Source organism: Myotis yumanensis, unplaced genomic scaffold (genome assembly GCF_028538775.1).
Source record: "Myotis yumanensis isolate MYYU_CA2020_CCGP unplaced genomic scaffold, mMyoYum1.0.hap1 SCAF_6, whole genome shotgun sequence".
Taxonomy (NCBI): Eukaryota; Metazoa; Chordata; class Mammalia; order Chiroptera; family Vespertilionidae; genus Myotis; species Myotis yumanensis.
The window spans coordinates 69,755,884-69,779,049 of NW_027223757.1; the positions used below are offsets into that span (position 1 = coordinate 69,755,884).

General features: G+C 35.5%; 1 protein-coding gene across 1 annotated transcript in view; it reads left to right on the forward strand.

Annotated features, from left to right (window-relative positions):
* Positions 1–23,166, forward strand: part of EYS (eyes shut homolog) — a 1,239,289-nt gene that overhangs the window by 862,469 nt on the left and 353,654 nt on the right.

The following is a 23,166-nucleotide window of genomic DNA, read 5'->3' on the forward strand; positions in this document are numbered from 1 at the left end:
ATTACCATTAAAAATATATTTTCAATTGCCACCAAAAAGAAGTTAAAGTGAAAATGTAATGTTATTTACATAGTTTCTTCTAAAAGTCTGATATTCCATCCTTTGTCACCATAGAAATAATTTGGTTCTAATTAATGCTATTTTTATTGCTTGTTAATCAAATCACATAAGCAGATCTCTATATTTAAATTATTTTGGTGTGTCAGAAGAGTACATTATTTTTTAATACTTAAAAACATAATTTTAGCATTAATGGAATTATTTATGAATGAAGTGGAAATTTTCCTATTGTCAATATCTAAAGGCCTCCTGAGAGTCAGTTAATTAAAGCCATGCTGGGCACCTACAGTCAGAAACGCCCTGGGCAGATTACAAAGACCTTAGGTTATGAGGCAGCTGACTGCGTGTCCCTCCACTAATAGCTTAAAAGTGTCATTGTTTCCTATGTAAAATTAATCACTGGTTTTAAATTGGGGAAGTGGGGGTGAGGATTACTAGTGGATAATGATTCAGATAGCAGAGAAATTCATTACTTATTCAAGATTGTGTTAAATAACCCCTTTTTTAATACCAAAATGTGAGGCCTCCAAACCTAATTCAAAGGTATGTGTATATGTTATTCAACTCTTCTTCCCAAATGATCTTGTGTGACTGTAGCAAATGTTTTAATATTCAGCCAAGTAAGCAAGTAAACACAGTAAGAAGCTCAGAAATGGAAATAGTCTATTTTCATGTTCATGGTAAAATATTGTGTCCTTAAAGCCTATTTTTTAACTGTAAAGTGCTTTTGACGACACATCATTATTACTTAATTTTTGAGTGAATATTTCATATCTCTGAAAATCTCAAGAGACTTGCCTTCTTCAGCTACAATCTGAGACCATTTATATTACATTCTGTGAATAGAGTTCTAGGGACATAATTTGGATTGTAAAGCTCTTTTAGATCCTAACCATTTAAAACTCTTAACCATTAAAAAATCTGAGAGGGTGTTTTCTTTCTTGAATTTCATGCTAGGTAGAGTCTTAGAAAAATACCCTCCTTCCCTTCTTCAAATATACTTTGATATTTTAATTTTTTAACCCAGATGTATTGACAGTGGTGAAATTGATGTTGTAAAAGGAGTCTTTAGTTAATGAGGATATGTCCTGGTCAACCACATGCATTAGAATACAAATGACCCTCTAGCCGTAATTCCTACCTCTCCTAATGAATCCCCCAGTTCTTCCTCCTAATTCCTTACTCAGTAGCTTTAACACTCAGATAGTGGCCTATACTTTTCTTCAGAATAGGAGTAATTCAGGCTTATTTGGAGTTAAATCTAAGACTTGATTGAAGTTTAATAACGTTGGGTGTTTGAGGTGACAGAATACAGGAACCTGAACTCCGGAAAAGAATCTCTGCTCTGTATTCATTGTTTGGAATGTTTTATCTTTTTCCAAGAATATTATTCACTTTCTACCTCTTTTTCCTGTTGAATTTATAATATTTTGAAAACTAATGACTGGAATGATAATGTGTTGCTAAAACTAGGTAATCCACTATAGATTACTTATTTCTAACTGAAAAATAATCAGAAAATGTGAGTAAATAATTATTACCAAGATGATGACTTGTTTTTTTCTTAAAGAAATCTTGTCAGTGACATCTGAGATGTATGATGCACTAATCAAAAATGCATTCAATAGGACTCTTTAGATTATCGGCCATGATAGCATTACCTATAACTTTGTTGCTATTCTTGCCTCCTTTGGGGAAAAAAATATTTCAATATAATATTTAGAATGTGATGTAATATACATTTTTAGAATTGGGAATGTTCTTTCTAAATTTAAAAATGATCAGTATTTTCTTTTAACCATTTACCCCCTAAACTGGAATTAAGTAACTTTCTTATTTCAGTTATAGAGGAAGTCAAGAACAGGTTTACGTTTTCAGTATGATGCTCTAAATATAAATCACACCGGTATGCATCTTAGAATCCAGATTGACAGATAATGACTACTGCCTAAGGCCCATGACTCAGGAATCTGCTACCATAATGAGACTTTTTATAGCATTATCCAGGTTGGTCAGATGCCACAATTTCTAAGAGTAGATTTAAATAAACAGTATTGTATGCCAGTTTCTACTACCTGGTAGAAATCTTGTTGTGGATAAACAGTCCCTTAAATCAAAGTTTCACCAAAGTCTGTCTCTCTCTCTCTCTCTCTCTCTCTCTCTCTCTCTCTTTTTCTCCTCTCCTCACTTTACGTATATACATATATATGTGTATACACATATATATGTATGCACATATATATGTGTATATTATATATAATATGTCTTAGAAATATTCTCAGTATTAAATTGTTTAAACTTTACTGATAGATTGCTATGAAAATTATTTCTTGCTAAGTTTCTGTTGACTACATTTAACATCTAAATTATATAAACTACATTGTGAATAATTTTGGTGTACCAGATGCTGCACCGAGTACTTCCTGAATCTTATTTCACTTAACCCTCAGAATAACACAGCTAGGTAGAGCATTACATCATGTGCTCTACTTTATTAAATCATCCATATCCAATCACCTAATAACATTGACTTATAGAATCAGTTTGATTCAATATGCTCTTTTTTTTATCTTAATTCATATGAGCTCAACCTTGTTGCCTACTTTATCATAATGATCCTGCATCTCACCAGGGGAAACATAAGAGCATATAGTCTTGCTTTGTTTCAGATGGTTGCATGCAGGCAGATGGCTGTCTCCTACTGTAAAGTTCAGAGTGACAGATTTAGAATATCAGTGCCTTGTGCTTGGGGGGAAGTGTATGCCTCTGACTATTAATTATAGGATTAACATTTTTAAACAGCCCCATACTTTTTAGTGTTCTATAAAACAGTTTTATAAATAGTGCAGTAAAGGAGTATTTAAATGCCATACATTAAAACCAAGAAACCTTTTGTTTTATTTGAAATCCTGTCTGTATATATTTTATATATGCGTAAAGGTCAACTGCACTGAGTAAATTGCAAACCTGGAAATAAAAGTGAGAGATTTTACTGGGTGTTTTGTCTTGTTATATATATGTTTAAAAGACTGCCTTAATGATGCCTTTGGTTTTACCACAACCGGAATATATTTTAAAGATGTGTTAGAGTAGTCTGAATTTATTTATTAAGTTTTTAGATCAGGTGGCTAAATGTCAGATATTCCAGAGCCAAGAAGGCATAGAAACAGAACATTAATCAACATATAACACTGATTTATCTGCTCTCCAGAGAACTGATCATCTGCATCATCAGAAAAGGACCAAGAAATAGGTGTCTGTCTTTTCAAACATAATAACCATGTCTGAAAGTCTGTCTTTCTAATCAGAGAGCAATACAGCATATTTACTAGTCTATGGAAACTCCTAAAATATTAAGATGTTAAGTTGCAAATGAATGGGGATTGAAGTCAAGGACAAGGGCTGAAGGGAGACAAGAATACTTATGGTCAGAGACAGAGGATTTTGTTTTTGAAGGCAGAGGCGGTCTGAAGGTTCCAATCCTCTGTGCTCTTCTCCACTATCAGTTGCTGCATTCTCCAGCAGGGAGCAACGTGTTCATTAGTAGAAAAAGCTCCCTCCCCATCCTGGTGCTTGTAACTGTGTAAAATCTAGATGTTCATCAGTCTCTCTATTGACATTGGTAATAATCCAGAAATGTTCACATGGGAAGAGGAGGGAATATATATATCCCCCATCCATCAAAAAAGGATAACATATATTTTGTCTTCTAGATGAAGAGAATATTATGTTGTTGTGAAAATAGATATGTAAGAATGACTTTTTACCAGTTCCTTTTTAAGGTAAAACTGTGAGTTCTGGTCATTTCCTTCGTCTAAAAATGGGACTAAAGTAAATTAAAGAAAAACTATTCCATTAATTTTATCCTTCTATTCAAATTTGTAATGGGCCCATTGTTCTTGTTTACAAGAAATTTAGTAAATGTTATGGCCAGATACTAAATGCAATGGCTGTTTTTTCTTAGTTCCTGCAGTCCATACCCTTTCTTATTTATCATTTATTTATTTTAAAAAGAAAACATTAACCTTTTCCATATGAGAATATATTATATAATTAAATTAAATAGGATTAGTTGCATTCTATCTTCTTATCTGTCATTTTAACATTTTAAACTATGGTAGGAAAGCTGCATGAATACATTTGTTGTACTGTTTAGAATTAAATAGTAAGGATTTGAAAGAAAATTCTGTATTCTAATTAACTAGAATAAATCATTGCACAGAATTGAAAAATATAAATGTGGATGATATGAGAATAGATCAACAGTAAAAACAAAGGCTAATGTTAACCGGCCCTAAATGTTATTATACAGGGTTGGGCAAAAGTAGATTTACAGTTGTAATACAAATAAATAACATAATAATAAATAATTCAAGACTAAACTCTGTGTTTCACATACTCACAACTGTAAACCCACTTTTGCCCCACCTTGTACAATGACAATACAAAAGTACTGTGATAACCAGAGCTAATTAAGAATAAGTGATGGGAAGTTGATTTTTAGGCAAGTATTTTCTTCAACATATGCCTTTGGCATGAAAAAAATTAATAGAACTTGTATTTAAAAGGCCACAATATGTTCTTACTCATAATTTCATTAATGAAATTGAGTACCAACTGAGCAAAAGAACTTATTCTTTCAACTGTCTGTCCTTGAAATACTGTACCTATTTCAATTGCTTTAATCCATTTTGTTAAGCTGTTTCTGTGGGTATGTTTTTATTCTCTGCTCTAGTATAGAAAATAAAGTATACTAGATATAAGTATCTCTCCATATAAGTATAAATAGATATGGAGAGATATGGAAATTGAAACCAATGCTCACATATATGTATATCACCCTTTGCCTGCAGTTTTCTTTGTTACTTGTAGATTAAAAATGAAGAATGGATGCTTTGTATAAACTCGATGTTTCTGTAGATAAATGCCAGGTGCAGTAAATAGAAAATGAGAAATCAACACATAACAGCTAACAATTACCATTTCAATCTTTCTACCACGTTAAGCTCTTTTCTTGCATTTTTCTCCTTCAATCACCACACCAACCCTGTGAATCAGATAATACTATATTAGTAGTTATTTTTGTTTCCAAGCAATTCAATAAATAATACCTAATATTTTATTGAATGCTTAATATGTGTTAGGCATTGTTCTTAATCTTAGCCTGTAATGACTCATTTTTCATGAATGAGTGTGATTTTGAAGTAAATGCTATTCTCTCCTCATAATTCAGGAGAGACAATGTATGCAGAGATTTAAGTAACTTGCCCATGTAAATTTTTGGAATTGCTATTTGAATCCAAGTTCTTAAAACTATCCTTCCCATCTGATCCAAATTAATGTAAGCAAGGATTTCTAAAAATTATTATAAAAATATAAAGGCAGCACCTCACATAACCACAGAATGAAAACTTAAAGGTACTCAACTAGGAACAAAAGCACTCTGATACTTTGTGGGAGTCAAGTTTCACTCTTCTCACCATCCACTTGCTGACAATGGCTTTTGAATCAATACTGTAGTGTCTTTCCCCATAGAGAGGCTGGATTTTTCTTGGATTGAGCCTAGGAAAGAGATGTGTGGCTAAGATGACCACCTCAAACCCAGTCACTCTGGCCAAAAGTATCCTACCAAAGATCAGAAAGCAGCTACCAATAAGGAATAATTATGGTTGGCTGGGAATATACCACAAAAGGTATAAACTATATTAATATCCCCATCCTACTGATGAAGAATGTCGCACTGAGAAAGTAACTTGCCTAGGTCATAATGAGATCGGCAAAGCCAGAACTCAACTCAAACTGTGATTGATGCCAAAAATTGTTCTTTTAACCACTGTACATGTCTATAATATTTTTAAATCTCCCTTAAAGTATAGGATATAGACATTGAGACAATGCCATCTATAATGACTTAGTAATGAATTTAGCTTATTAAGTTGACTTACACTCAAGAATAATTTAATTTCTCGCAGCACTAACATAAGGTATTTCCTACCAGATTTCTCTTCCCCTTATTTTGAGACAATCTGGATCTATTTCATAGCTTTCGGGTCACTTGCAGGTATTAAGTAGTCTAACTCAATTTAACAAACTAATCCAATTTCACCCCACACCTAATATGAAGCTGCTCATACCCTCCCATCTCTTTCCCTCTTACACTTTCTCCATAAATTTTGAGCCTCCAAGTTCAAATCAGTGATAGAAGGAATCAGGAAAGGCGTCAGAAGTCTTATTCCTTCACATGTGATGATTGTAATTCTGTGTAGGCAGCAAATGCATTCTGTAGTTGCAGAAACAGCAATCGTTTGTTGCTGATTCTTTACAACACATTTCTCTGCTGTGGGTTGTGTACCCTCAGCTCATCTCTTGCAAATTTCCTTTAGCAACCATCTGGGAAGTACATTTCTACCCTTTTTGGCTAGTGCACCTGATGCAGTTGACATCTTGAAACAGATTCTCTCTAGATGACTGAGCCGAGTTACCTGACACCTTCCTTATTTTCAACTAGGGGCCCAGTGCATTAATTCGTGCATCTTGAAAGGAACTGTGGGCTGCAAGGCTGCAGTTGGCACAGGGGCAGGTCTCGGCTCATCCTCCGTGCCCCCACCTGGCCCCTTCCCACTGTGCCCCCCTGGGTCCCCTGTCTACCAGCAGCCCCACTCCCACTGCTGCCTCTCCCATGCACTGATGGTGCTGACCCCACTCACACCCACTGGTGGTGATTGGGGCCAGCACCATCAGTGGGTGTGAGCAGCGGCTACTGCCCCGATTGCCCCTCAGGGGCAGGGGGAGGTGGAAAAGCCCTCAGGGGTGATATGGGCTAGCAGCCGCTGCTCACACCTGCTGATGGCACTGAATGATCAGGACCGGCACCGGGCACCAGCAGCGGATGCAAGTGGGGCCGGCGCCGGCAGCAGGTGCGAGCACTGGGGAGGACTGCGGCACACAGGAGCAAAGCATTTTCAGTAACCACCAGAGATTCACCCCAATGACAACAACCGGTGCCCCGCCTTCATCTGGTGCCCCCACTCACCTGCTCCACCATCCCGCCATGGCCAATGCTCACCAAGTTCCACACATGTCCCCTGGTGGTCAGTGCACATCATAACGATCAGTTGTTCAGTTGTTCCAGTTGTTCTACTGTTCAGTCTATTTGCATATTAGCCTTTTATTATATAGGAATGTATCCGAGGAAATTGCATTCATCGCTGTCCTGCCAACTGACAGAAGTGCATATAATCCCATAGATGAATCCTTCTAATTTCTGGATTCTCCCAGCAAAAGGCAGGCCCCCATCTCCATCCCATGCCTCCCAACTCTAGGAATACATGTCAAGTTCTCCCAAGAGCTCCCTGCACAGATAGCAACAGAGGGGGCCCTGCAAGTTGCTTCAGCTCTGTTAGTGTGCATCCAGCTGTCCACAATTTCTGAGTAATTCTTTTCAGAACTTTCTCACTTGATTAAGGGTGGAGACAAGATATGTCACAATGCTCACTTCTGTTCTAAACCTTCTGTTGGATCTATGTATAATAAATATCTAGCTTGCTCTCTTATAGATTTTGGGGTAATAGTAGTTGAATCAGTTGGCCTCCTCTTAGCATATACTACTCGGATATGTTTGAAAATTCTCTTTAAACATGGAGGCAGTTATCACCATTTGTTTGTATTGTCTGTGCTGTAGAGACTTTAATAAGAATTTGAGAAAACAGAAAAAAATCTTCTTACAGATGCTGTTATATTAACATAAAACTAGAATACATTTTCATTAAGATGGAAAGAAATTCAATATGTGGGAATAATAGTATATCTTCCTGCAATTCTTTCAAACATTTACACTGATTTATCCCTACTAGCAGAGGAGACTCAACTCTAACCAACAGATTTTGAGAATTTCTTTTCTCTTTCATCGTAAAAGTCCCATGCTCCTTACATTCTGCAACATATGCATTGTGGTATAAAGAGTAAATGAAATCATTCTCCAGAATTTTAATGTTTCTCCTGTAGCTGCAGTCAGATCTGCTAACAAGTTGAGGCAGATTCCTGGGAACACATCGATTTGAGAATCATAGGTTTACTGAAAATGGCAGTAGACTAAGAGTGAGAAGACATGGAACTCATCCCAGCCCTTAATTAGTTGTGGGGTTTTAGGGAAATCATGACTCTTTTGATCTTCGGTTTCTCTATCTTCAAAGTGGCAACATTAGAATCAATTTGAGAGCCCCTATTACCTCTAAAATGTATTCCCCCAGATTGATCTCTAACATGAAACCTCTTGGGTTTTATTTCGCCATTGCTCTGGACTTTGGAGTGAGGGGCAGCTTATGAAACTCTGCTTCAACATCAGGGATGACTCTTCACCTTGCTAGGAGCGCTCACTAGTCAGACTGTTTTCTTACTTCACTGCCTATTGTTACAGGGTGAGTTCCCTGAGAAGAAGAATCCTAGACAGAGATTATAAAGGAGGAATTTTATTCAGGGAGTGCTTTTAAGTTCAACACACAAAAAGAAGACAGAAGGATTTGACAGCAAGTGCTTTGCAGCATCTGCCACAGCAATATTTCTCTCTCTTTTAGATTCAGTAATGGAATAGTCTAGCCTTTTCCAACCTGGGATATTAAATTTGTCTTCTCTTATGTGCTTTCCCTGACATTACTCACAAACAGAACAGCTTTTGAAAAAACAAAGTGCTTTGGGAGAAAGGACGCTGCTTGGAGTTGAAGAGAATATCTTGAAGTTCCTATTCTCACTTAAGTTTTTATTCCTAATTGAAAGACTTCTTTTCCCTTACTGTTTTACTCCTCTGGATCCCTTACAGACTTATTTTCCAAAAGATCTGTACTTGATTGTTTTTCCAAATACATTTGTTTTTTACGTGACACGTTACCATTCATGATCTGATTGATGCCTGGCTTCGTTTACCTCCAACATCCTGCCATTGAAACTGTAATCCACTTATACCAAGGGATTTATAATTCCCAGCATTCCACGTGCTAGCCTGTGTCAGGTCCCACGCTCACCAATGTTCCTTCTATGTGCAATGTTCTTCTAAACCTGGTTAGCTACTTTTCTTCTGCAAAGACTTGGGTGAATTATTACTTTCTCTGGGAAGCCATCTTGTTGTCATTCACATCCCAACCTGCTTTTGGTTTACCACTCTACATTCTTTTAATATCTTGTACCTTTCTCTATTGTTGTATCTGCTATCTTGTATTTCCATAGTATATTTACTTATTTTTCTCTCCTAAGTAATAAAATATTAAGGAAAGTCCCTGTTTTCTTTCATGTGATTCTAACTCAGCATCTTGCATAGCACCTGAGATATAGAAGGAAATCAAATGTGGGGGGTTTTTGTTAAATTTAAAGAGAACTACTTTTTAATAACTAGATAACCATTTAGCTATTTAGGTATATTAGGTAAATATCATAGTGTTTAGGAAAAATGAAAAATATATAAAAATTGCTTTCTTCTGTAGTAAATTAAAGACTCAAATCAATCCCTGACTGTTTCACCACCCAAATTAGTTCTGAATTTGAACAGTTATCCAAATTTTCTATTCATTTCAATCTCTGATGTGAATAGTCAGGCAGCCCTCCTAACTTTGAGTTGTTGAAGAACGACTCATAACACTTACATTTTACTCTTCTCTTCTTCTGTAGATAAGGTCTAAAATATTTAGACTATGGTATTTACAAATATGCTTGAAGTAAAACTAAGAAAAATTCCCTAGGATGCTTCTCAATGGCTGTCATAGAATTTAAAACATGGCAATAAAAGAGCTAGAAAAAAATACTGTTGGTACAGTATTCTCTGAACCTTGGCTAGAATTCCTTGTCCTGAAAAAATGGAAAATAACCCTTAATTTTCATAAATATTCATTACTTTCAAAAAATTAAGCAATTCAACTAAATTTTGAGTTCAATTACCAAATTATATACCACTGAAGATTATCCTCTAGAGTTCTCTATAAAAAAATTTAGAAGAACGTAAATGAAATGACTTGCAATCATTTGAGGTAGAATAGAAGTCTGAAATCAACATAAATTTTCTAAAAAATTTTGAAAAATTTTACTTATTATATCTAGCTATTGGCATAATTATACACATGTACCCCATGCATATCAAATGCTACATTACTCCAGAGTCAAGGTCTTAACACTTTGTTGCTAATACTTTTCTCTTATTCAAATACTGAATTCCTTTACATGAATGTGAATTCCATAAATTTGCTGTAAGCACATATACCTCATTCTGCAATACTAATAGCAGTTATGTATAGGTCTTTAGTAAATATCTAATCACATCTTTTCGTGATATTCCCACATTTATGATTTTCTGCATTTTACCATATTTACATAACCACATCTCTAATTTATGTAAATATTAGCTTGTATTTAGTGTACACATACTCCAGAATATGTGGAAGTGTATCCCATGGAATGTGCTCTTCATGCAGTTTTGTAGTTATATTTTTTTATACTGATATGGAAGAAGAATGGAAAATGATGACTACAAAAACAACTGCTGAACTTTTCTATCATTTGTGCTTTTCAATAACAATGTGTGTTTGTTTTTTTTACACATTTCTAACACCTGGTTTAAGAAAGAATAGAAAAGCCTTATCTGCTGTGGATTCCTGTGTGTAGCACAGTTGACATTTTCTTTGTATAAAATGCAAAGGAGCCACTTAAAATTAGTTCCTTTATTCAAATTAGCACATGCAGTGCCAAAACTGTGTTCTGGAAAGAACCTGTACATAGTTAACATTTTGGGAAATGCAAAGAATAGAAACAATAGGAGAAGAAGGCAAAAGAATAAAGGGGAGTTTTCTTTCCTAAAGATTGGGTTTATATATTTTTCTGTTTCTTTAGTAGGTAGAAATTTGAGAACTGTATACATTTTCCTATTAAATTGATTTATAATTCACTTTTTTTGTAGAGGTAATAAAAAGGCATTATGTATAAATATCCAAAATGATTACTGTGCAATCACTTGAAAATAGCTAACATTGAGAATTGCTAAAAATGATGAATGTGTGACTCTGGACACAATTAGAGTTTGTGAAATCAACCATACCATTGTTCAGATGTTTGAACATATGTTTGAAAGCCCAGAGCATATCTGTATAGAATTGTTCCCTATTGTAGAGCAATGTGTTCCCTTCATTTTAAACCCATTCGTTTTATTTTTAAAAATGGAATCCACATATATCAGGTTAATTTACATTTAGATCATTTGAAATGCTGCCTTTTAAAATGCCATCTATTGTTTCACTGTTTATGCATTTTAAGGCATAAACATCCCACATTAATGCCTCATAAATCTCTAGATTAGAGTGTTATGTTTCTGCTTTTTAACTCAAAGCCAGAAACTTCCGTGGCAATTGTGACCCTCGTATAAACTCTATGCTCTCTGCTCTAATACAGGTTTTCATCACATTCAATAAATACGCTTATTTATATTAGTTTACAAATATTAGACTTATTTCATCTTGCCCAAAGCATGCTGATCTATTTTATATCATAATCCATCTTGTTCCACATCACTGTTCACATCATTGTTTTGAAATTACATATTTGCAGGGCCTTCAAGAAAGCTCTGCTAGTGAACATATTTCCATCTATCTTTAAAGTAGACCTAGCTAGTTTTGCTCTTATCTCCCCTTCCAGAATTATATGATGTTTTCAAATTTTAGAAGGCCCTCCTATCTAATGCATGCATAGTCTGCAAAACACATTTCACAAAAATAATTCTTCTCTATATAGTCGTGATGGAAGTAGCTTGTCTCCTTCACTAAGAAATTGATGTCCTCCAGGCCCAGATATACATCATTAATTGTTAAATCTTTCTATGTATTGTCGTTTCTTCTCTGCCACTATCAATTGTTATACTAAATTAGACCATCTGAAGTTTAAAATGATTCTTTGTTATCTCTAGACATTTATGTTCCCTCTCATGTGGTGTATGTAAGTATAAGTTAATTTAATGCTTTGATATAGGCATAGATTAAATGGGTCCAAAGACAAAGGCCTCTGACCTTTCACCCAGTACTCCCTCTGTCAGACGGAGAAAGACAAATACCATATGATTTCATTTATATGTGGAATTTACACAAAATAAATGAACAAACAAAACAAAAGCAAACTCTTAGATACAGAATAAATCCATGGTTGCCAGGTGGGGGCACATTGGGGAGGTTGGATTAAAAAGTGAAAGGATTTAAGAAGCACAAATTGGTAGTTACAAAATAGTCACAGGAATATAAAGTACAGCATAGGGAATATAGTCAATAACATTTTAATAACTATGTATGGTATCAAATGAGTATTAGACTTATTGAGGGGATCACTTTGTGAGGTCTATAAATCTCTAATCACTATGATGTACACCTAAAACTAATATAATATTGAGTGTCAACTTTAATTGAAAAATTTTAGATTAAAGATAAATAATTCTCCCTCTAGACCTAAATTAGGAGAGTTTTCTGTCAATGCACTTGGACAAACTGCTCAAACTGCACTAAACACAAAATATTACCAGATCATTCACATATATTTGCAGTCAAAAGGTTGCCAGATAAAATACAAGATTCCTTGTAGAGTTTAAATTTTAGGAAAATAATGAATAACTTTTTAATATAAGTAAATCCCAGATATGGAGCATACTATTCTGAAAAACATTTTATTTATTTGAAATTCAAATATACATGGATGACCTGCATCCTATATAATAAAATCCTAACATGCAAATCAACCGGTCGCTATGAGGAGCACTGACCACCAGGGGACAGAAGCTCAATGCAGGAGATCATTGTGCTCCCACAGGGGGAGTACCTCTTAGCCAGAAGCCGGGGTCATGGCCGGGGAGTGCAGCAGCCATGGCTGGAGCCTCTCCCACCTCCGCTGCGGGCGGGTAGTAAGGAGTGAGGGGCCCCAGACTGTGAGAGCCTGGACTGTGAGAAGAATGTCTGACTGCCCAGGGATCGGGCCTAAGCCAGCAGGTGGATATCCCTCAAGGGGTCCCGACTGCAAGAGGGCACAGGCCAGGCTGAGGGACCCCCGCCCCCCCCCCCCCCCCCCAGTGCACAAATCTGTGCACTGGGCCTCTATTTGTATTATATAAATCTGGCAACATGCAAACATTTCAAGGAGACCGTGCCTTAAAAACTTAGCTTATTAGAGCTGGAAGGAACTTTAGAAATGGTTTAGGTCAGGGGTCAGCACTTTTCTATAAAGGACCAGATAATAAATATTTTAGGCTTAGTGGGCCATTTATGGTTTTTTCATGTATTTTTCTGTTGTTTTTGTTGTTATTTTTGTTTTATATTTTTTTATTGCTTAAAGTATTACAAAGAGTATTACATATGTTTCCTTTCCCCCTCTTGACATTCCCCCAGCCTCCCTTACCCCCCAGTGTCTTGTGTCCATTGGTTATGCTTATATGCATGCATACAAGTCCTTCAGTTGATCTCTTACCACCCCCACTCCCAGGCCTTCCCGCTGTAGTTTGACAGTCTGTTCGATGCTGCTCTGCCTCTGTATCTATTTTTGTTCATCAGTTTATAATGGTCTTTATTATCCATAAATGAGTGAGATCATGTGGTATTTTTCTTTCATTGACTGGCTTATTTCACTTAGCATAATGCTCTCCAGTTCCATCCATGCAGTTGCAAATGGTAAGAATTCCTTCTTTTTTACAGCAGCATAGTATTCCATTGCATAGATGTACCACAGTTTTCTAATCCATTCATCTGCTGATGGGCACTTAGGCTGTTTCTAGATCTTCGCTATGGTAAATTGCGCTTCTATGAACATAGGGATGCATATATCCTTTCTGATTGGTGTTTCTGGTTTCTTGGGATATATTCCTAGAAGTGGGATCACTGGGTCAAATGGGAGTTCCATTTTTAACTTTTTGAGGAAACTCCATACTGTCTTCCATAGTGGCTGCACCAGTCTGCATTCCCACCAGCAGTGCACAAGTGTTCCCTTTTCTTCGCATCCTCTCCAGCACTTGTCATTTGTTGATTTGTTGATGATAGCCATTCTGACAGGTGTGAGATGATACCTCATTGTTGTTTTGATTTGCAGCTCTGAGATGATTAGTGACTTTGAGCATGTTTTCATATGTCTCTTGGCCTTCTGAATGTCCTCTTTTGAAAAGTGTCTATTTAGGTCCTTTGCCCATTTTTTGATTAGATTGTTTATCTTTCTTTTGTTAAGTTGTATGAGTTCCCTATAAATGTTGGAGATTAAACCCGTATTGGTGATAACATTGGCAAATTTGTTCTCTCTCCTTTAAAATGTAAGAACTCACACATAGCTCACAAGTGTATAAAAGCAGGTCATGGACTGGATTGAGCCTACAGCCATGCATTGCCTACCCTGGTTCAGGTCATCTCCTCTGGTTTTACATATACACCTCAGATGCTTTGTTAAAATCAAGAATTGGCATTTGTATATCTCAAAACCATTGTGGTTTTGATTTGTATTTCCATGATGACCAGTGATGGTAAGTATCTTTCGTGTTGGCCATTTGTATGTCTTCTTTGAACAGTATGGTGACTAGCGATAATAATGTACTGTACACTTGAAATTTGTTAAGAAAGTAGATCTCAAGTGATCTCACCACCAAAAAAAAAAAAACCAAACACAAATATGTGAAGGATATATTAGTTTGATTATGGTAATCATTTCACAGTGTAAACATATCATTGTATACCTTAAATATGTACAATGTTTATTTGTCAATCATATCTCAATAAAGTGGAAAAATTTTAATTAAAAGAGATATTATTAAATTAAAATTAGGCTACAGTAGGGTAGGTACTAATCTGATCTGACTTATATTCTTTTCTTTTAAAAATGGTATTGGAGAAATGAGATCCTGAATAAATATGAAAGAAAGAACAGAATTGAAAATAGCGTAAAAAGCTTTATAGCAGAAAATGAAATGGAGGAAGTGGATGAATGGCATTTAAGATTGCATGGTCATTGATTGCAAACATATGAATGTGCATTGGCTGAAGAATTAAGAATTGTATATATACAGTTATATGAGAAATTGTGTTCATGGTTAGATGTACTATGACAAATATTTCAGATTAATTTTCAGGATCTATAGCAGAGGAGGGGATTAAGAAAGACGATGTTAAGCGAAATAAACCAGTCAGAGAAAGGTATCACATGCTCTCACTCATAAGTGGACTCTAATGAACAATATAAACTGATGAACAAAAGTAGACCCAGAGACATAGAAACATGGAATAGACTGTCAAACCTCAGAGGGAAGGCAGGGGAGGATGGAGAGGAAGAGATCAACCAATGAACTCATATATGTATGTGCATAACCAATAGATACCGACGGTGGGGTGGTGAAGGCTGGGGGGGCGGGGAGAGGTCAATGGGGGAAAAAGAGACATTTGTAATTCTTTCAACAATAAAGATTTATTAAAAAATAAAGAGAGGGAAAGAGAATTTCAAGAAATAACCACTATAATATCACATTTTTAGAGTTATTTGAAGTATAAACCTTGTGCTATTTATATAGCATGTGTTTCTAGAAAAAAATTAAGTATTTATAGAATGCTGGAATTACTCCCCAGTTGCTGAATCTGTCGATCTCAGTTATAAATTTAATATTTTAAGAAATATGACCTTAGGAAGTAGCTTTTCAAGTGACAATTGATATGACAATTGTTAAGCGGAACTTGATTTTCTTAGTATCTGCATGATTTGCTAGTTTATTGTCTTTAGATAGTAAAAATATTCCCTCAGTCTGAAGTGTCAATGGAAAATAGATATAGTATAATGAAGGAGCAGTAAGATACAGAAGAAAATGAAGTGAACTAGCCATTTCTTTGCACAAGGACTTCTTATTGTATATATTGATCAATTTAGTCATGCATTCGTCTATTCCAAAACATTTATTGAATGCTTAATATGAGTAATTACTACAGTGCAATAAGCACCTAAGAAGATAAATAGACTTTTTTCTGATTGTGATGTAATGTTTACACATTTACGCCTACTTCCCTTCACCTTTTACCTGTAATGATGGTCACAACTCTAACATCTCAAATTAACACCACTTTCAAAAATTCATAAAATCACATTAAAATACCTCATTGAGAGAAATTAAATATAACTACAAATGTAACCCAAAATGCTATCACACACTATAATGACTGGTTTTATATTTCTTTTATATTTCTATTGCACATCTTTTTTTGTAACTTTGGCCTTAAAATTTACCCTAAGTTATCTGAAATTCAAATCTTTATTTGAAAAGTCATTTAAAGTTACTATAATATGCCAGCTCTTTTGCTCCATTTCTGTGGCTAATTCTCTCCAAGAATAACCAGGGAAAGGCTGATATTTTCATGAATAAGTGAAGAGATTCTATAGAGAGTTTAATTTCGCGTACTAATATTTACTACTTCTAAATTATAATGTGCTCTTTTAACTGTGCAGTAATGTAATAAAATACATATTTAATATTCCACAAAATGTCTTTAAGATAATCCAAAATACATAAATGGCTTTTTTAAAGACTGCACAATATTATAACCATAGTGAAAGAAATTAGATAGAAAAGTTCTACCATAGGTACTGATTACATAATACTTACACACAAGAATGACAAAAGATTCTAATAGAAAGATGAACAAAAATGCTGAGGCAAATTTAGTATCTTTCAATAACAGGTCTTTACCCCACAATGCACCATGGCTGATATGTTTTTATATCAAGAGAATGACAGAAAAACCCTGAAGATCTCTACATGCTTCCTTAATCTATAAAAACAATGTTTGAAATTTGGCATAAATCTGGCATTTGAAAAAAAAAAAAAACATTGATGAATTCTGCCTGTTTTCTATAAATAGTCTATTTTCTTCTCTTGATCTTCTCACATCTTCCTAAACTTCATACAGTCTCTTTCAGGTAATCAAGATTGAGATTATTTAGAAGTTATTATATAAATTATCTCTGTGTTAACGAGCCACTATCAGTAACATTAATTATATTTAACAGTAAAAAACATCAACAGACACCTCCTGGTTTAAATATTCATTGTTTAAGTGTTATATAACCTGAATTCTGACAATACATAAGACAGTGAAGTTTGTCATGGTATAAATATATTCACTAGTTAACATGATTGTCCACTCATAATTGGCTATTATGACCAATCAGGATCACATCTTTGAATGTTATTATCTTCTCTCTGATTTTCACATAATATAAGTTAATAATAAGAAAATAGCTTTTGAAGTAAAGTTGCAAATATGACATAAGTCACAGAATCTCATAAAGTCAATTATTACATTAAAAGTCCATTGCCCAATGGTAATTTGGCAGATATGACTCATATAATAATAAGTTAGAAGTAGATAATCAAAAATAAGTTTTATGATAGGAGATGTGCTTCACACAAAAATTATTTGAATAGCACTGTATTAAGAGAGGACTTTGTGAAAAATTTATGAAGTCTACAAATATTTTTTTTCAAAAATAACCAAACACCATGTGAAAAATCAAATGTGTTGTGAGTACAGCTATATTGTGCTATTAGACAAGTGTTTAAGAAAAATTCCACCAAATATTAGTGTATGGTCATAATCTATAAACTATATTTGTTAAATATAAACTAAAATAGCTTATTTGTATAAAATTTGCTTTCTTCAAAGAAGATACTTTTTATTTTTAATTAAATTTATTGAGATAACATTGATTAATAGAATCATATAGGTTTCAAGTATACATTTCTATGATACACGACCTATATATTGCATTGTGTGTCCACAACCCAAAGTCAAATTATCTTCTATCCCCATATATTCGGCCCCCTTTTCTCCTTACTACCTTCCTATCCCTTTCCCTCTCGTAACCTCCATACTGTTGTCTGTGTCTTTGATTTTCAGTTTTATATCTCACAAATGAGGGAAATCATATGGTTTTTAGCTTTCTCTGATTGAGTTATTTCACTTAGAATAATATTCTCAAGGTCCATCCATGTTGTTGCAAATGATAGTACTTCATCTTTTCTTATGGCTGAATAGTATTGCATAATACATATGTACCACATCTTTTTTTTTTTAATTTCTTTATTGATTAAGTTATGACATATGTGTCCTTATCCCCACAACACCCCCCATCCCCCCCACTCATGCCCTCACCCCCTGTTGTATGTGTCCATTGGTTAGGCCTATATGCTTGCATATAAATCCTTTGGTTGATATCTCCCCCTTACCCCCACCATCCCCTACCTTCCCTCTAAGGTTTGATGGTCTGATCGATGCTTCTCTGTCTCTGGATCTGTTTTGGTTCATCAGTTTATGTTGTTCATTATATTCCACAAATGAATGAGATCATGTGGCATTTATCTTTCTCTGACTGGCTTATTTCACTTAGCATAATGCTCTCCAGTTCCATCCATGCAGTTGCAAATGGTAAGAACTCCTTTTTTATAGCAGCATAGTATTCCATTGTGTAGATGTGCCACAGTTTTCTAATCCACTCATCTCCTGATGGGCACTTAGGCTGTTTCCAGATCTTAGCTATGGTGAATTGTGCTGCTATGAACATAGGGGTGCATATATCCTTTCTAATTGGTGTTTCTAGTTTCTTGGGATATATTCCTAGAAGTGGGATCACTGGGTCAAATGGGAGTTCCATTTTTAGTTTTTTGAGGAAACTCCATACTGTTTTCCACAGTGGCTGCAGCAGTCTGCATTCCCACCAGCAGTGCACGAGGGTTCCTTTTTCTCCACATCCTCTCCTGCACTTGTCGTTTGTTCATTTGTTGATGATAGCCATTCTGACAGGTGTGAGATGGTACCACATTGTCATTTTGATTGTACCACATCTTTAAAGACGATGAATTAATAATAAAATACTTTGAGTTTTTGTTCCTTTTAAACGTGGGTTTTATTAAGTAAATTTTTACTTAGTGGAGGTTACATATACCAAATATTCCTTCAAAATAATACATCAATTTCTTCACGACTATCAAGTCCTTAAAATGCCTATTCACTAGGCTCTTTCTCTTAAGAAGTATAGTATCAAGTAAGTGGTTGAAAGGCTACTTGTAGGTTCTTGTTGACTAACAGTGAATCAAAAAGAAAGGAAGAAAACTTTCTAAGCCAATCCCCTTTGAAAACCTGTTTACACTACCATCAAATGTTGATGATAATGAGATTGTAACAAGTTGATCTGCAGTGTTTCAGCATCAGGTGGTGTCTTCAAATCATTTTAGGGAATATCAGGATTTCCATGTACCTGTATGATTTAAAGATTTTATCAACTCTGCAATTACTTCATAAAATGCTCTGAAAGGAACTTTATATTTCTGCATCATTACAAAATGTGAAATTAATATTTAAAATCTAGAATCCTATATGTTCTGGTTAATGGAATGTAAAGAGAGAGAACTTTAACCCCCTGCAAATTTACCATTTTACTCTGGTTCCACAAATATTGCTTTCAGTGGCTTCACTAAAGTGCTCAAATTGAAATCCATCAGATCCTCAACATCTGGCTAATCATTCAACCATTTACACCAAGAAGTTTTGTAATGTAGTGTGTATTTATAAAATTAACCTTGATTGTAGAGATTAAAAAATATTGCCCAATTATAATTTAAACACTGGAAAACACAAAGAAATAGCAAAAATATGACCAATCTGAATAAATAGACAAACTAAATTGAATAAAAGTTTGTAGTCAAATATAATTATGCAAATTTCTTGTTTCTATGGAAATGAAATACTTTTAAATTATTTTTAAGCATTCCCACCGTGAATGTTAGCTAGAAAGTGGCGCATGCGATATGAAAAGTGCTTTTAATTTTTTGCTATATATTATTATGAAAAATTTCAAGTTACAGAAGAGCTGAAAATTTTTAAGACCTATCTTACTAGCATCTAGATTTTGTCATTAATATTTTACATGCATGTTTTGTTACATATTTATCCACCCTCAATCAGCCCTTCAGTCTAATTTTATGCATTTCAGTACACTACACAGTAGCATGTATATCATTAGAGTTCAATATTTGCTTGCCCAACTTTTCTATCTTTGAAGGTAAAAATCACAAATAATAAAATTCTCAAATATTTCATGTAGCATTATATGAATTTTGACAAATACCCCTGTAAAATGCAAAATTCTATCAAACATAGAATATTAGTTCAAAAATTTTCCTGTGTTCATTCACAACAAATCCTTCCTCCACACTAACCCTCCAGAAGCAACAACAGTTTTGATTTTTTTTCCCCCACCATAAATTAGTTTGACCTGTTCTTGAACTTTATGTGCATGGAACCAAATAGTATCTATGTACTATTTTGTAAAGCTTTTTTCTCTCAGCATATGTTGGAGATTCATTTATGATTCTTAGTGTTTCAGTAGTTTACTACTTTTTATTCTCAGGTAATATTTCATTGTATGCCCCCTCTCTTCCACTAGTGGACACCAACCCTGCTTCCATTATTTGCTATTATTAAGAAAGCTACTTTTATAAAAGTAGCTTTTTTATAAAAGTTTTTATAAAAGTTTTAAGTTTTAGTTTAGCTATTTTTATAACAGTTTTTTTGGAAACATTTTTTTTTACTTCTTTGGAGAAATTTCCAAGAGTGAAATTGTTAAGTCCTGGGGTAGGCTTATGCTTAATTTTATAAGAAACTGTCAGATCTTCTTCCAAAGTGATTGGGAGTGCTTTTTAAAAAAAATAAAATAAAATACTCAAAGAACACTTGTTTGAAGCAATAACTTTCAATAGCAATAACATGAAATCTTATAAAGAACTAGAGGCCCAGTGCACAAAATTCATGCACGGGGGTGGGGGGTGGTCCTTCAACCCTGCTTGCACCCTCTAACAATCCGGGATCTCTGGCTCCTAACTGCTTGCCTGCCAGCCTGCTTCATTGCCCCTAACCACTCTGCCTGCCTGATCGCCCTAGCTGTTCACTTGCCTGCCCTATCACCCCTTACTGCCTCTGCCTGCCTGCCTCATTGCCCCTCATATTACACTTTTATTATTATATATAGTTGCCTTGCTCCAAGTTGTAAGGACCTGCTTGTCATAGAGATAGGAAAGTTTTAATTTTTACTCTTGATTATGGCAATTAACTAACACAGATGGCCACCAAAAAGGTGACTTACCAAAGGGTGTATAGCAAACAGTGCTGTTAAGTCCTCTTCTGTGAAAATATGCATGTCATGCATTATATCTGCCTGGGTACATGAAAGAGTGAAGTTTCTGTCTGTCTTTGCAATCATATGAGTGAATTGTGTGAGACCCCAGCCCAGTCTAGTTTGGTGCTTACAGAATAATAGAGGTCTTTTTATTTCCTTTGCTCCATTGGTGGAGATTTCCTAGAAGTTGCAGGATATCTTTCTTTTAATTTTTCCTCGACACTCTGACTTTACTTATGTCTCTCACCTTTGCTTTCCGTCCATCCCCCACCACAACAGTAACTTGCTCCAGGCTTACTTTGCATCTAGTGTCTAGGACAGTGATGGCGAACCTTTTGAGCTCAGCATGTCAGCATTTTGAAAAACCCTAACTTAACTCTGGTGCTGTGTCACATATAGAAATTTTTTGATATTTGCAACCATAGTAAAACAAAGACTTATATTTTTTATATTTATTTTATATATTTAAATGCCATTGCCAAAACCGGTTTGGCTCAGTGGATGGAGCGTCGGCCTGTGGACTGAAGGGTCCCGGGTTCGATTCTGGTCAGGGGCATGTGCCTGGGTTGCGAGCACATTCCCAGTGGGAGATGTGCAGGAGGCAGCTGATCGATGTTTCTCTCTCATTGATGTTTCTAACTCTCTATCTCTCTCCCTTCCACTCTGTAAAAAAATCAATAAAATATATTTTAAAAAATAAATAAATAAATAAATAAAATGCCATTTAACAAAGAACATTCAACCAAAAAAATGAGTTTGCATGTCACCTCTGACACGCGTGTCATAGGTTCACCATCACTGGTCTAGGAGATCACACAATGCATCTGTCACCAGAACTACGATTCCCAGCATTCCCGGTGCTCCCCGTGCTCTGGGCTTCTGCTTTTGGTCCAGGAGCTACAGAAACCAAAAGGACTGGGAACTCCAGCCGCATTCTGTCCACTGGTCTTCTGTCCACTGGGCTGGGGGTGTGCCCTGAGCCTCACGGCAGCGGCTCAGAACACGACTCCAGCCAAGCAGCCCTGCAGTGTGTCTGCAGCCCTCTCTCCCTCTAGCCAGGGCATGGGACGCTATGGGCGCCTCCATCTTTGTTGCAGAGTAATGGTTAATTTGCATATTATCCTTTTATTAGATTAGATAGGCAAGATCATAGTTGATAGGATTATTGCAAGAACCCATAACTACTAGAGATCTAGAACAAGACAACTATATTTAAAGTAGTTATTTTCTGCCCCTCCATTGCTTTTCCATCCTCTACTTACTGTATTTATAATGTTTTCAACCTGAAGACTTTCAAAAAAACTTGGTCAAAGTCAATAGTTTCAGCATAATTTTGCTGAAGTCATACATGTATGATCTACATTGCCTTCCAATGAGTAAAATAGATGCTGGACTTTAGAGGCCCTGAATAATTCTTCAGGGACTAGAACCTTTCCCTGTTGACAGGCTAGTTGACCAGATGTTCCTGCACACTTTCATACATCCTTTTCTCCTCATTCCAACTGATGATTTGGGTCCTTCCCCAAAGGCACTGATTCTCAGATTTACAGTGCTGCCCTCTCCATGACAAAGAACATTGCTACTGCCAAGCTTTGCCCACCACTTGGGGCCTCCTTAGCTTATTTCATGTTGAAAACAAGTACCATAAGACACTGGGTATGCATCAGCCTTCCTGCTCACAAACCGGCATCCAGTCATGGGTCACTGCTCTTCACAACAAATATCCAGCACATTCCGGCACTCATTTCTGCCTTTATCAGCATTCCTTCAAATAACCTGGAATTATCAGGCATGTTTCTCTTTCAGCTTTCAGGACTGCTTAAGCCTAAAGCATACTCTGGTAGTGCCCCCTCACATCTTTCAGGTCTTTGACTCTAATAGTATACTTGGGCTGCCATAGCAAATTACAAC